Genomic DNA, 15887 nt, shown 5'->3' with positions numbered 1-15887 from the left:
TAGTGTAGTTGAGTACTGTATATTTAGTGCTGTATTGTTAGTGTATTGTGTGCGTAGTGTATTGTAGTAATAAATACTGTGTTACTTGTACCTATCTGTGTAACGTGTAGTTATTGGTGATAGTACAGTAAGGCGCATGCAGCTAGCGTAGTGATTAGTGTAGAGCATAGCGAAAGTATTGTTATTGTTATAAAAAGGTATAAATAGGTGGAGTCATCAATAGACGGATCCTCCTATTTAGGAATATTAATTATCGATATTCGCATAATATTGGTGATTAATATCCCCCCTTTACAAATATGAACCCCCTTTTGCCGTGAATGAACCCCTGCTCTGCATTGCTGACAGGGGCCTAAATTTCTCAAAATCCTCTGTTGTATTACTGGGTGACATGAACCCCCTTTTGCCGTGAATGAACCCCTGCTCTGCATAGCTGACAGGGGCCTAAATCTGTCAAAATCCTCTGTTGTATTGCTGGGTGACATAAACCACCTTTGGCTGTGAATGAACCCCTGCTGTGCCTGTGTGACAAGGGCCTAAATCTCTCAAAATCCTCTGTTGTATTGCTGTGTGACATGAACTCCCTTATGCCATGAATGAATCCCTGCTCTGCATTTCTGACAGGGGCCTAAATCTCTCAAAATCCTCTGTTGTATGGCTGGGTGACATGATCCCCCTTTTGCCGTGAATGAGCCCCTGCTAAGCATTGCTTACAGGGGCCTAAATCTCTCAAAATCCTCTGTTGCATTGCTGGGTGACATGATCACCCCTTTGTTGTGAATGAACCCCTGCTATGCCTGGGTGACAGGGGCCTAAATCTCTCAAAATCCTCTGTTGTATTGCTGGGTGACATGAACTCCCTTATGTTGTGAATGAACCCCTGCTCTGCATTGCTGACAGGGGCCTAAATCTCTCAAAATCCTCTGTTGTATGGCTGGGTGACATGATCCCCCTTTTGCCGTGAATGAGCCCCTGCTAAGCATTGCTTACAGGGGCCTAAATCTCTCAAAAGCCTCTGTTGCATTGCTGGGTGACATGATCACCCCTTTGTTGTGAATGAACCCCTGCTATGCCTGGGTGACAGGGGCCTAAATCTCTCAAAATCCTCTGTTGTATTGCTGGGTGACATGAACTCCCTTATGTTGTAAATGAACCCCTGCTCTGCATTGCTGACAGGGGCCTAAATCTCTCAAAATCCTCTGTTCTATTGCTGGGTGACATGATGTCATGGTCTTACCTTCTTACTACTCTCCTTCGTTTGACATGTGCTGGCGGCCATCTTGGTTTCTGGGTTTCTTGTAGCCTCCCACCCTGCGGCTTCTCCTTCCCACTGGGAGGAGCTGGATGCCTAGCTCATATATATAGGAGGTCTGTGGCTTCAGTTCCTTGCTTGGTCCTCCTGTGTTCACATGCTTCTAAGACTGCTGCTGCTTCTGGTTCCTGATCCTGGCCTCGTCTGACTACCCCGTTGGTTCCTGATCCTGGCTTCGTCTGAATACCCCGTTGGTTCCTGATCCTGGCTTCGTCTGACTACCCTTCTGGTTCCTGACCTCTGTCTCCGCAAGACCCTGCTTCGGTTTAGCCATCCGTTTGGACTTTTGCTTACGGCTTGCTTTTCAATAAAACCTTCTTATTTTCCACTTATCTCTTGTTGTACGTCTGGTTCATGGTTCCATGACACATGAACCCCCTTTTGCCGTGAATGAACCCCTTCTGTGCATTGCTGACAGGGGCCTAAATCTCTCAAAATCCTCTGTTGCATTACTGGGTGACAAGAACTCCCTTATGCCATGAATGAACCCCTGCTCTGCATTGCTGACAGGGGCCTACATCTCTCAAAATCTCTGTTCTATTGCTGGGTGACACTGAACAACCTTTTGCCATAAATCAACCCCTGCTCGGCATTGCTGACAGGGGCATAAATCTCTCAAAATCCTCTGTTGTATTGCTAGGTGACATAAACCCCCTTTTGCCGTGAATTAACTCCTGCACTGCATTGCTGACAGGGGACTAAATTTCTCAAAATCCTCTGTTGTATTACTAGGTGACATCAACCCCCTTTTGCCGTGAATGAACCCCTGCTATGCCTGGGTGACAGGGGCCTAAATCTCTCAAAATCCTCTGTTGAATTGCTGGGTGACATGAACCCCCTTTTGCCGTGAATGAACCCCTGCTATGCATTGCTGACAGGGGCCTAAATCTCTCAAAATCCTCTGTTGTATTGCTGGGTGACATGATCCCTATTTTGCCATAAATGAACCCCTGCTCTGCATTACTGACAGGGGCCTAAATCTCTCAAAATCCTCTGTTGTATTGCTGGGTGACATTATCCCCCTTTTGCCGTGAATGAACCCCTGCAATGCATTGCTGACAGGGGCCTAAATCTCTCAAAATCCTCTGTTGTATTGCTGGGTGACATGATCCCTCTTTTGCCATGAATTAACCCCTGCTCTGCATTGCTGACAGGGGCCTAAATCTCTCAAAATCCTCTGTTCTATTGCTGGGTTACATAAACCCCCTTTTGCCGTGTATGAACCCCTGCTTTTCATTGCTGACAGGGGCCTAAATTGAAAAAATTCTTATTTTCAATTGTCGGGTGATATTTCACCATTTTTGGTGAATACAAAGTCCTGCTGTGCCTGGGTGACAGGGGCCTAAATATCTAAAAATCCTCTGTTGTATTGCTGGGTGATATGAACCCCCTTTTGCTGTGAATGAACCCCTGCTCTGCATTGCTGACAGGGGCCTAAATCTCTCAAAATCCTCTGTTGTATTGATGGGTGACATGAACCCCCTTTAGCCGTGAATGAACCCCTGCTCTGCATTGCTGACAGGGGCCTAAATCTCTCAAAATCCTCTGTTCTATTGCTGGGTGACATGAACCCCCGTTAGCCGTGAATGAACCCCTGCTCTGCATTGCTGACAGGGGCCTAAATCTGTCAAAATCCTCTGTTGTATTGTTGGGTGACATGATCGCTCTCTTGCTGTGAATGAACCCCATCTCTGCATTGCTGACAAGGGTCTAAATCTCCCAAAATCCTCTGTTCCATTGCTGGGTGACATGAACCCCCTTTTTCAGTTAATGAACCCCTGCTCTGCATTGCTGACAAGGGCCTAAATCTCTCAAAATCCTCTGTTGTATTTGTGGGTGACATGATCCCCCTTTTGCCGTGAATGAACCCCTGCTGTGCCTGGGTGACAGGGGTCTAAATCTCTCAAAATCCTCTGTTGTATTGCTGGATGACATGAACCCCCTTTTGCCGTGAATGAACCCCTGCTCTGCATTGCTGACAGGGGCCTAAATCTCTCAAAATCCTCTGTTGTATTGCTGGGTGACATAAACCCCCTTTTGCCGTTAATGAACTCCTGCTGTGCCTGGGTGACAGGCGCCTAAATCTCTCAAAATCCTCTGTTGTATTGCTGGGTGACATAAACCCCCTTTAGCCGTGAATGAACCCCTGCTGTGCCTGGGTGACAGGGGCCTGAATCTCTCAAAATCCTCTGTTGTATTGCTGGGTGACATGATCCCCCTTTTGCCGTGAATGAACCCCTGCTGTGCCTGGGTGACAGGGGCCTGAATCTCTCAAAATCCTCTGTTGTATTTCTGGGTGACATGATCCCCCTTTTGCCGTGTATGAACCCCTGCTTTGCATTGCTGACAGGGGCCTAAATTGAAAAAAATCTTATTTTCAATTGTCGGGTGACAATTTACCATTTTTGGCGTATACAAACCTCTGCTGTGCCTGGGTGAAAGAGGCCTAAATCTCTCAAAACCCTCTGTTGTATTGCTGGGTGAAGTGAACACCCATTTGCCTTGAATGAACCCCTGCTCTTCATTGCTGACAGGGGCCTAAATCTCTGAAAAACCTCTGTTGTATTGCTGGGTGACATAAACCCCCTTTTGCCGTGAATGAACCCCTGCTCTGCATTGCTGACAGGGGCCTAAATCTCTCAAAATCCTCTGTTGTATTGCTGGGTGACATGATCCCCCTATTCTCTTGAATGAGCCCCTGCTGTGCCTGAGTGACAGGGGCCTAAATCTCTCAAAATCCTCTGTTCTAGTGCTGGGTGACATGATCTCCCTTTTGCCGTGAATAAACCCCTTCTCTGCATTGCTGACAGGGGCCTAAATCTCTCAAAATCCTCTGTTCTATTGCTGGGTGACATGAACCCCCTTTTGCCGTGAATGAACCCCTGCTCTTCATTGCTGACAGGGGCCTAAATCTCTGAAAAACCTCTTTTGTATTGCTGGGTGACATGAACCCCCTTTTGCTGTGAATGGACCCCTGCTCTGCATTGCTGACAGGGGCCTAAATTGAAAAAAAATCTTATTTTCAATTGTCGGGTGACATTTTACAATTTTTGGCGTATACAAACCCCTGCTGTGCCTGGGTAAAAAGGGGCCTAAATCTCTCAAAACCCTCTGTTGTATTGCTGGGTGACATGAACCCCCTTTTTTCGTGAATGAACTCCTGCTCTGCCTGGGTGACAGGGGCCTAAATCTCTCAAAATCCTTTGTTCTATTGCTGGGTGACATGAACCCCCTTTTACCGTTAATGAACCCCTGCTCTGTATTGCTGACAGTGGCCTAAATCTCTCAAAATCGACTGTTGTATTGCTGGGTGACATGAATCCCCTTTTGCCATGAATGAACCCCTGCTGTACCTGGGTGACAGTGGCCTAAATCTCTCAAAATCCTCTGTATTGCTGGGTGACATGAACCCGCTTTTGCCGTGAATGAACCCCTGCTTTGCATTGCTGACAGGGGCCTAAATCTCTCAAAATCCTCTGTTCTATTGCTGGGTGACATGAACCCCCTTTTGCCGTGAATGAACCCCTGCTCTGCATTGCTGACAGGGGCCTAAATCTCTCAAAATCCTCTGTTGTATTGCTGGGTGACATAAACCCCCTTTTGCCGTATATGAACCCCTGCTCTGCATTGCTGACAGGGGCCTAAATCTCTCAAAATCTTCTGTTCTATTGCTGGGTGACATAAACCCCCTTTTGCCGTATATGAACCCCTGCTCTGCATTGCTGACAGGGGCCTAAATCTCTCAAAATCTTCTGTTCTATTGCTGGGTGAAGTGAACACCCATTTGCCTTGAATGAACCCCTGCTTTGCATTGCTGACAGGGGCCTAAATTGAAAGAATTATTTTCAATTGTCGGGTGACATTTTACCATTTTTGGCGTATACAAACCCCTGTTGTGCCTGGGTGACAGGGGCCTAAATCTCTCAAAATCCTTTGTTGTATTGCTGGTCGACATGAACCCCCTTTTGCCGTGAATAAACCCCTGCTCTGCATTGCTGACTGGGGCCTAAATCTCTCAAAATCCTCTGTTGTATTGCTGGGTGACATAAACCCCCCTTTGCCATGAATGAACCACTGCTCTGCATTGCTGACAGGGTGTCACAACCAGATAGCTGAGAAGCTCTGACAGAAGCCTTTTAGAACCTCCTCCTTGAGTTCTCTTTGTTGTGGTATTCAGTTCCTCATCTCGTTAGCCTCTCTCAGCTGTCATGTAGTTGAATTAATTGCATCCCTTTAAATTCCGCCCCATAATGCATTACTGGGCGGCTTATACTTCTTCCTGGAGTGTGTGTGTGCGTGCGCGCGCGCGCATGCTCATCCTGGTTTCCTGTCTGCTACAAAGTTAAGTGCTGTACATTTATCTGTTATTTTCTGTTTGCTGGATCCCAGGTGACCCTGACTCCCTCCGTGTCTGGTGTAGGGAGCCGGTGGTCGTGTCCCCTCACTATTGTAGGGTGTTCAGGGGTTATATAGTCGAGGTACGTGGCTATGCAACCATCCACCTCTGGGATCTTTGCATAGGCTGAGCAGCCAGGGAAAGTGCTAGGTCTTGTGCAGGGGTCTTCTCTTGGTTCCTTAGCTTTGGATCCAGTGAGTCATATATGCATGTTACTTTGTCTTGTTTCCTGTACACCGTCCGTGACACAGGGGCCTAAATCTCTCAAAATCCTCTGTTGTATTGCTGGGTGACATGATCCCCCTTTTGCCGTAAATGAACCCCTGCTGTGCCTGGGTGACAGGGGCCTAAATCTCTCAAAATCCTCTGTTGTATTGCTGGGTGACATTAACTCCCTTATGCCGTGAATGAAACCGTGCTCTGCATTGCTGACAGGTGCCTAAATCTCTCAAAATCGTCTGTTGTATTGCTGGGTTACATGAACCCCCTTCTGCTGTGTATTAACCCCTGCTCTGCATTGCTGACAGGTGCCTAAATCTCTCAAAATCCTCCGTTCCATTGCTGGATGACCTAAACCCCCTTTTGCCGTGAATGAACCCCTGCTCTGCATTGCTGACAGGGGCCTAAATCTGTCAAAATCCTCTGTTGTATTGATAGGTGACATAAACCACCTTTTATTGTGAATAAACCCCTGCTGTGCCTGGGTGACAGGGGCCTAAATCTTTCAAAATCCTCTGTTGTATTGTTGGGTGACATGATGCCCCTTTTGCCATGAATGAACCCCTGTTGTGCCAAGGTGACAGGGGCCTAAATCTCTCAAAATCTTCTGTTGTATTGCTGGGTGATATGAACCCCCTTTTGCCGTGAATGAACCCCTGCTCTGCATTGCTAACAGGGGCATAAATTGAAAAAATTCTTATTTTCAATTGTCGGGTGACATTTTACAATTTTTGGCGTATACAAACCCCTGCTATGCCTGGGTGAAAGGGGCCTAAATCTCTCAAAATCCTTTGTTCTATTGATGGGTGACAAGAACCCCCTTTTGCCGTGAATGAACCCCTGCTCTGCCTTGCTGACAGGGGCCTAAATCTCTCAAAATGCTCTGTTGTATTGCTGGGTGACATAAACTCCCTTTTGCCGTGAATGAACCCCTTCTCTGCATTGCTGACAGGGGCCTAAATCTCTCAAAATCCTTTGTTCTATTGCTGGGTGACATAAACCCGCTTTTGCCGTGAATGGACCCCTGCTCTGCATTGCTGACAGGGGCCTAAATTGGAAAAAAAAAACTTATTTAAAATTGTCGGGTGACATTTTACCATTTTTTTCACCCCTGCTGTTCCTGGGTGACAGGGGCCTAAATCTTTCAAAATCCTCTGTTGTATTGTTGGGTGACATGATGCCCCTTTTGCCATGAATGAACCCCTGTTGTGCCAAGGTGACAGGGGCCTAAATCTCTCAAAATCTTCTGTTGTATTGCTGGGTGATATGAACCCCCTTTTGCCGTGAATGAACCCCTGCTCTGCATTGCTAACAGGGGCATAAATTGAAAAAATTCTTATTTTCAATTGTCGGGTGACATTTTACAATTTTTGGCGTATACAAACCCCTGCTATGCCTGGGTGAAAGGGGCCTAAATCTCTCAAAATCCTTTGTTCTATTGATGGGTGACAAGAACCCCCTTTTGCCGTGAATGAACCCCTGCTCTGCCTTGCTGACAGGGGCCTAAATCTCTCAAAATGCTCTGTTGTATTGCTGGGTGACATAAACTCCCTTTTGCCGTGAATGAACCCCTTCTCTGCATTGCTGACAGGGGCCTAAATCTCTCAAAATCCTTTGTTCTATTGCTGGGTGACATAAACCCGCTTTTGCCGTGAATGGACCCCTGCTCTGCATTGCTGACAGGGGCCTAAATTGGAAAAAAAAAACTTATTTAAAATTGTCGGGTGACATTTTACCATTTTTTTCACCCCTGCTGTTCCTGGGTGAAAGGGGCCTAAATCTCTCAAAATCCTTTGTTTTATTGCTGGGTGACATGATCCCCCTTTTGCCATGAATGAACCCCTGCTGTGCCAAGGTGACAGGGGCCTAAATCTCTCAAAATCTTCTGTTCTATTGCTGGGTGATTTGAACCCCCTTTTGCTGTGAATGAACCCCTGCTCTGCATTGCTGACAGGGGCATAAATTGAAAAAAAAATTATTTTCAATTGTCGGGTGACATTTTACCATTTTTGGCGTATACAAACCCCTGCTGTGCCTGGGTGAAAGGGCCTAAATTTCTCAAAATCCTCTGTTGTATTGATGGGTGACATGATCCCCCTTTTGCCGTTAATGAACTCCTGCTGTGCCTGGGTGACAGGCGCCTAAATCTCTCAAAATCCTCTGTTGTATTGCTGGTTGACATGAACCCCCTTTTGCCATGAATGTTCCCCTGCTCTGCATTGCTGACAGGGGCCTAAATCTCTCAAAATCCTCTGTTCTATTGCTGGGTGACATGAACCCCCTTTAGCCGTGAATGAACCCCTGCTCTGCATTGCTGACAGGGGCCTAAATCTGTCAAAATCCTCTGTTGTATTGTTGGGTGACATGATCGCTCTCTTGCTGTGAATGAACCCCATCTCTGCATTGCTGACAAGGGTCTAAATCTCCCAAAATCCTCTGTTCCATTGCTGGGTGACATGAACCCCCTTTTTCAGTTAATGAACCCCTGCTCTGCATTGCTGACAAGGGCCTAAATCTCTCAAAATCCTCTGTTGTATTTGTGGGTGACATGATCCCCCTTTTGCCGTGAATGAACCCCTGCTGTGCCTGGGTGACAGGGGTCTAAATCTCTCAAAATCCTCTGTTGTATTGCTGGGTGACATGAACCCCCTTTTGCCGTGAATGAACCCCTGCTCTGCATTGCTGACAGGGGCCTAAATCTCTCAAAATCCTCTGTTGTATTGCTGGGTGACAAACCCCCTTTTGCCGTTAATGAACTCCTGCTGTGCCTGGGTGACAGGCGCCTAAATCTCTCAAAATCCTCTGTTGTATTGCTGGGTGACATAAACCCCCTTTAGCCGTGAATGAACCCCTGCTGTGCCTGGGTGACAGGGGCCTGAATCTCTCAAAATCCTCTGTTGTATTGCTGGGTGACATGATCTCCCTTTTGCCGTGAATGAACCCCTGCTGTGCCTGGGTGACAGAGGTCTAAATCTCTCAAAATCCTCTGTTGAATTGCTGGGTGACATAAACCCCCTTTTGCCGTGAATGAACCCCTGCTGTGCCTGGGTGACAGGGGCCTGAATCTCTCAAAATCCTCTGTTGTATTGCTGGGTGACATGATCCCCCTTTTGCCGTGTATGAACCCCTGCTTTGCATTGCTGACAGGGGCCTAAATTGAAAAAAATCTTATTTTCAATTGTCGGGTGACAATTTACCATTTTTGGCGTATACAAACCTCTGCTGTGCCTGGGTGAAAGAGGCCTAAATCTCTCAAAACCCTCTGTTGTATTGCTGGGTGAAGTGAACACCCATTTGCCTTGAATGAACCCCTGCTCTTCATTGCTGACAGGGGCCTAAATCTCTGAAAAACCTCTGTTGTATTGCTGGGTGACATAAACCCCCTTTTGCCGTGAATGAACCCCTGCTCTGCATTGCTGACAGGGGCCTAAATCTCTCAAAATCCTCTGTTGTATTGCTGGGTGACATGATCCCCCTATTCTCTTGAATGAGCCCCTGCTGTGCCTGAGTGACAGGGGCCTAAATCTCTCAAAATCCTCTGTTCTAGTGCTGGGTGACATGATCTCCCTTTTGCCGTGAATAAACCCCTTCTCTGCATTGCTGACAGGGGCCTAAATCTCTCAAAATCCTCTGTTCTATTGCTGGGTGACATGAACCCCCTTTTGCCGTGAATGAACCCCTGCTCTTCATTGCTGACAGGGGCCTAAATCTCTGAAAAACCTCTTTTGTATTGCTGGGTGACATGAACCCCCTTTTGCTGTGAATGGACCCCTGCTCTGCATTGCTGACAGGGGCCTAAATTGAAAAAAAATCTTATTTTCAATTGTCGGGTGACATTTTACAATTTTTGGCGTATACAAACCCCTGCTGTGCCTGGGTAAAAAGGGGCCTAAATCTCTCAAAACCCTCTGTTGTATTGCTGGGTGACATGAACCCCCTTTTTTCGTGAATGAACTCCTGCTCTGCCTGGGTGACAGGGGCCTAAATCTCTCAAAATCCTTTGTTCTATTGCTGGGTGACATGAACCCCCTTTTACCGTTAATGAACCCCTGCTCTGTATTGCTGACAGTGGCCTAAATCTCTCAAAATCGACTGTTGTATTGCTGGGTGACATGAATCCCCTTTTGCCATGAATGAACCCCTGCTGTACCTGGGTGACAGTGGCCTAAATCTCTCAAAATCCTCTGTATTGCTGGGTGACATGAACCCGCTTTTGCCGTGAATGAACCCCTGCTTTGCATTGCTGACAGGGGCCTAAATCTCTCAAAATCCTCTGTTCTATTGCTGGGTGACATGAACCCCCTTTTGCCGTGAATGAACCCCTGCTCTGCATTGCTGACAGGGGCCTAAATCTCTCAAAATCCTCTGTTGTATTGCTGGGTGACATAAACCCCCTTTTGCCGTATATGAACCCCTGCTCTGCATTGCTGACAGGGGCCTAAATCTCTCAAAATCTTCTGTTCTATTGCTGGGTGACATAAACCCCCTTTTGCCGTATATGAACCCCTGCTCTGCATTGCTGACAGGGGCCTAAATCTCTCAAAATCTTCTGTTCTATTGCTGGGTGAAGTGAACACCCATTTGCCTTGAATGAACCCCTGCTTTGCATTGCTGACAGGGGCCTAAATTGAAAGAATTATTTTCAATTGTCGGGTGACATTTTACCATTTTTGGCGTATACAAACCCCTGTTGTGCCTGGGTGACAGGGGCCTAAATCTCTCAAAATCCTTTGTTGTATTGCTGGTCGACATGAACCCCCTTTTGCCGTGAATAAACCCCTGCTCTGCATTGCTGACTGGGGCCTAAATCTCTCAAAATCCTCTGTTGTATTGCTGGGTGACATAAACCCCCCTTTGCCATGAATGAACCACTGCTCTGCATTGCTGACAGGGTGTCACAACCAGATAGCTGAGAAGCTCTGACAGAAGCCTTTTAGAACCTCCTCCTTGAGTTCTCTTTGTTGTGGTATTCAGTTCCTCATCTCGTTAGCCTCTCTCAGCTGTCATGTAGTTGAATTAATTGCATCCCTTTAAATTCCGCCCCATAATGCATTACTGGGCGGCTTATACTTCTTCCTGGAGTGTGTGTGTGCGTGCGCGCGCGCGCATGCTCATCCTGGTTTCCTGTCTGCTACAAAGTTAAGTGCTGTACATTTATCTGTTATTTTCTGTTTGCTGGATCCCAGGTGACCCTGACTCCCTCCGTGTCTGGTGTAGGGAGCCGGTGGTCGTGTCCCCTCACTATTGTAGGGTGTTCAGGGGTTATATAGTCGAGGTACGTGGCTATGCAACCATCCACCTCTGGGATCTTTGCATAGGCTGAGCAGCCAGGGAAAGTGCTAGGTCTTGTGCAGGGGTCTTCTCTTGGTTCCTTAGCTTTGGATCCAGTGAGTCATATATGCATGTTACTTTGTCTTGTTTCCTGTACACCGTCCGTGACACAGGGGCCTAAATCTCTCAAAATCCTCTGTTGTATTGCTGGGTGACATGATCCCCCTTTTGCCGTAAATGAACCCCTGCTGTGCCTGGGTGACAGGGGCCTAAATCTCTCAAAATCCTCTGTTGTATTGCTGGGTGACATTAACTCCCTTATGCCGTGAATGAAACCGTGCTCTGCATTGCTGACAGGTGCCTAAATCTCTCAAAATCGTCTGTTGTATTGCTGGGTTACATGAACCCCCTTCTGCTGTGTATTAACCCCTGCTCTGCATTGCTGACAGGTGCCTAAATCTCTCAAAATCCTCCGTTCCATTGCTGGATGACCTAAACCCCCTTTTGCCGTGAATGAACCCCTGCTCTGCATTGCTGACAGGGGCCTAAATCTGTCAAAATCCTCTGTTGTATTGATAGGTGACATAAACCACCTTTTATTGTGAATAAACCCCTGCTGTGCCTGGGTGACAGGGGCCTAAATCTTTCAAAATCCTCTGTTGTATTGTTGGGTGACATGATGCCCCTTTTGCCATGAATGAACCCCTGTTGTGCCAAGGTGACAGGGGCCTAAATCTCTCAAAATCTTCTGTTGTATTGCTGGGTGATATGAACCCCCTTTTGCCGTGAATGAACCCCTGCTCTGCATTGCTAACAGGGGCATAAATTGAAAAAATTCTTATTTTCAATTGTCGGGTGACATTTTACAATTTTTGGCGTATACAAACCCCTGCTATGCCTGGGTGAAAGGGGCCTAAATCTCTCAAAATCCTTTGTTCTATTGATGGGTGACAAGAACCCCCTTTTGCCGTGAATGAACCCCTGCTCTGCCTTGCTGACAGGGGCCTAAATCTCTCAAAATGCTCTGTTGTATTGCTGGGTGACATAAACTCCCTTTTGCCGTGAATGAACCCCTTCTCTGCATTGCTGACAGGGGCCTAAATCTCTCAAAATCCTTTGTTCTATTGCTGGGTGACATAAACCCGCTTTTGCCGTGAATGGACCCCTGCTCTGCATTGCTGACAGGGGCCTAAATTGGAAAAAAAAAAACTTATTTAAAATTGTCGGGTGACATTTTACCATTTTTTTCACCCCTGCTGTTCCTGGGTGAAAGGGGCCTAAATCTCTCAAAATCCTTTGTTCTATTGCTGGGTGACATGATCCCCCTTTTGCCATGAATGAACCCCTGCTGTGCCAAGGTGACAGGGGCCTAAATCTCTCAAAATCTTCTGTTCTATTGCTGGGTGATTTGAACCCCCTTTTGCTGTGAATGAACCCCTGCTCTGCATTGCTGACAGGGGCATAAATTGAAAAAAAAATTATTTTCAATTGTCGGGTGACATTTTACCATTTTTTGAGTATACAAACCCCTGCTGTTCCTGGGTGAAAGGGGCCTAAATCTCTCAAAATCCTCTGTTGTATTGCTGGGTGACATGAACCCCCTTTTGTCGTGAAAGAACCCCTGCTCTGCCTGGGTGACAGGGGCCTAAATCTCTCAAAATCCTTTGTTCTATTGCTGGGTGACATGATCCCCCTTTTGCCATGAATGAACCCCTGCTGTGCCAAGGTGACAGGGGCCTAAATCTCTCAAAATCTTCTGTTCTATTGCTGGGTGATTTGAACCCCCTTTTGCTGTGAATGAACCCCTGCTCTGCATTGCTGACAGGGGCATAAATTGAAAAAATTCTTATTTTCAATTGTCGGGTGACATTTTACCATTTTTGGCGTATACAAACCCCTGCTGTGCCTGGGTGAAAGGGCCTAAATTTCTCAAAATCCTCTGTTGTATTGATGGGTGACATGATCCCCCTTTTGCCGTTAATGAACTCCTGCTGTGCCTGGGTGACAGGCGCCTAAATCTCTCAAAATCCTCTGTTGTATTGCTGGTTGACATGAACCCCCTTTTGCCATGAATGTTCCCCTGCTCTGCATTGCTGACAGGGGCCTAAATCTCTCAAAATCCTCTGTTCTATTGCTGGGTGACATGAACCCCCTTTAGCCGTGAATGAACCCCTGCTCTGCATTGCTGACAGGGGCCTAAATCTGTCAAAATCCTCTGTTGTATTGTTGGGTGACATGATCGCTCTCTTGCTGTGAATGAACCCCATCTCTGCATTGCTGACAAGGGTCTAAATCTCCCAAAATCCTCTGTTCCATTGCTGGGTGACATGAACCCCCTTTTTCAGTTAATGAACCCCTGCTCTGCATTGCTGACAAGGGCCTAAATCTCTCAAAATCCTCTGTTGTATTTGTGGGTGACATGATCCCCCTTTTGCCGTGAATGAACCCCTGCTGTGCCTGGGTGACAGGGGTCTAAATCTCTCAAAATCCTCTGTTGTATTGCTGGGTGACATGAACCCCCTTTTGCCGTGAATGAACCCCTGCTCTGCATTGCTGACAGGGGCCTAAATCTCTCAAAATCCTCTGTTGTATTGCTGGGTGACATAAACCCCCTTTTGCCGTTAATGAACTCCTGCTGTGCCTGGGTGACAGGCGCCTAAATCTCTCAAAATCCTCTGTTGTATTGCTGGGTGACATAAACCCCCTTTAGCTGTGAATGAACCCCTGCTGTGCCTGGGTGACAGGGGCCTGAATCTCTCAAAATCCTCTGTTGTATTGCTGGGTGACATGATCCCCCTTTTGCCGTGTATGAACCCCTGCTTTGCATTGCTGACAGGGGCCTAAATTGAAAAAAATCTTATTTTCAATTGTCGGGTGACAATTTACCATTTTTGGCGTATACAAACCTCTGCTGTGCCTGGGTGAAAGAGGGCTAAATCTCTCAAAACCCTCTGTTGTATTGCTGGGTGAAGTGAACACCCATTTGCCTTGAATGAACCCCTGCTCTTCATTGCTGACAGGGGCCTAAATCTCTGAAAAACCTCTGTTGTATTGCTGGGTGACATAAACCCCCTTTTGCCGTGAATGAACCCCTGCTCTGCATTGCTGACAGGGGCCTAAATCTCTCAAAATCCTCTGTTGTATTGCTGGGTGACATGATCCCCCTATTCTCTTGAATGAGCCCCTGCTGTGCCTGAGTGACAGGGGCCTAAATCTCTCAAAATCCTCTGTTCTAGTGCTGGGTGACATGATCTCCCTTTTGCCGTGAATAAACCCCTTCTCTGCATTGCTGACAGGGGCCTAAATCTTTCAAAATCCTCTGTTCTATTGCTGGGTGACATGAACCCCCTTTTGCCGTGAATGAACCCCTGCTCTTCATTGCTGACAGGGGCCTAAATCTCTGAAAAACCTCTTTTGTATTGCTGGGTGACATGAACCCCCTTTTGCTGTGAATGGACCCCTGCTCTGCATTGCTGACAGGGGCCTAAATTGAAAAAAAATCTTATTTTCAATTGTCGGGTGACATTTTACAATTTTTGGCGTATACAAACCCCTGCTGTGCCTGGGTAAAAAGGGGCCTAAATCTCTCAAAACCCTCTGTTGTATTGCTGGGTGACATGAACCCCCTTTTTTCGTGAATGAACTCCTGCTCTGCCTGGGTGACAGGGGCCTAAATCTCTCAAAATCCTTTGTTCTATTGCTGGGTGACATGAACCCCCTTTTACCGTTAATGAACCCCTGCTCTGTATTGCTGACAGTGGCCTAAATCTCTCAAAATCTACTGTTGTATTGCTGGGTGACATGAATCCCCTTTTGCCATGAATGAACCCCTGCTGTACCTGGGTGACAGTGGCCTAAATCTCTTTTAAAAATCCTCTGTATTGCTGGGTGACATGAACCCGCTTTTGCCGTGAATGAACCCCTGCTTTGCATTGCTGACAGGGGCCTAAATCTCTCAAAATCCTCTGTTCTATTGCTGGGTGACATGAACCCCCTTTTGCCGTGAATGAACCCCTGCTCTGCATTGCTGACAGGGGCCTAAATCTCTCAAAATCCTCTGTTGTATTGCTGGGTGACATAAACCCCCTTTTGCTGTATATGACCCCCTGCTCTGCATTGCTGACAGGGGCCTAAATCTCTCAAAATCTTCTGTTCTATTGCTGGGTGAAGTGAACACCCATTTGCCTTGAATGAACCCCTGCTTTGCATTGCTGACAGGGGCCTAAATTGAAAGAATTCTTTTCAATTGTCGGGTGACATTTTACAATTTTTGGCGTATACAAACCCCTGTTGTGCCTGGGTGACAGGGGCCTAAATCTCTCAAAATCCTTTGTTGTATTGCTGGTCGACATGAACCCCCTTTTGCCGTGAATGAACCCCTGCTCTGCATTGCTGACAGGGGCCTAAATCTCTCAAAATTCTCTGTTCTATTGCTGGGTGACATGATCCCCCTTTTGCTGTGAATGAACCTGCTGTGCCTGGGTAACAGGGGCCTAAATCTCTCAAAATTCTCTGTTCCATTGCTGGGTGACATGAACCCCCTTTTGCCGTGAATGACCCCTGCTCTGCATTGCTGACAGGGGCCTAAATCTCTCGAAATCCTCTGTTTTATTGCTGGGTGACATGAACCCCCTTTTGCCATGAATGAACCCCTGCTCTTCATTGCTGACAGGGGCCTAAGGCTGAGTT

This window comes from Bufo gargarizans, chromosome 3, assembly GCF_014858855.1.
Source record: "Bufo gargarizans isolate SCDJY-AF-19 chromosome 3, ASM1485885v1, whole genome shotgun sequence".
NCBI lineage: Eukaryota > Metazoa > Chordata > Amphibia > Anura > Bufonidae > Bufo > Bufo gargarizans.
This window is presented reverse-complemented; position numbering follows the sequence as displayed.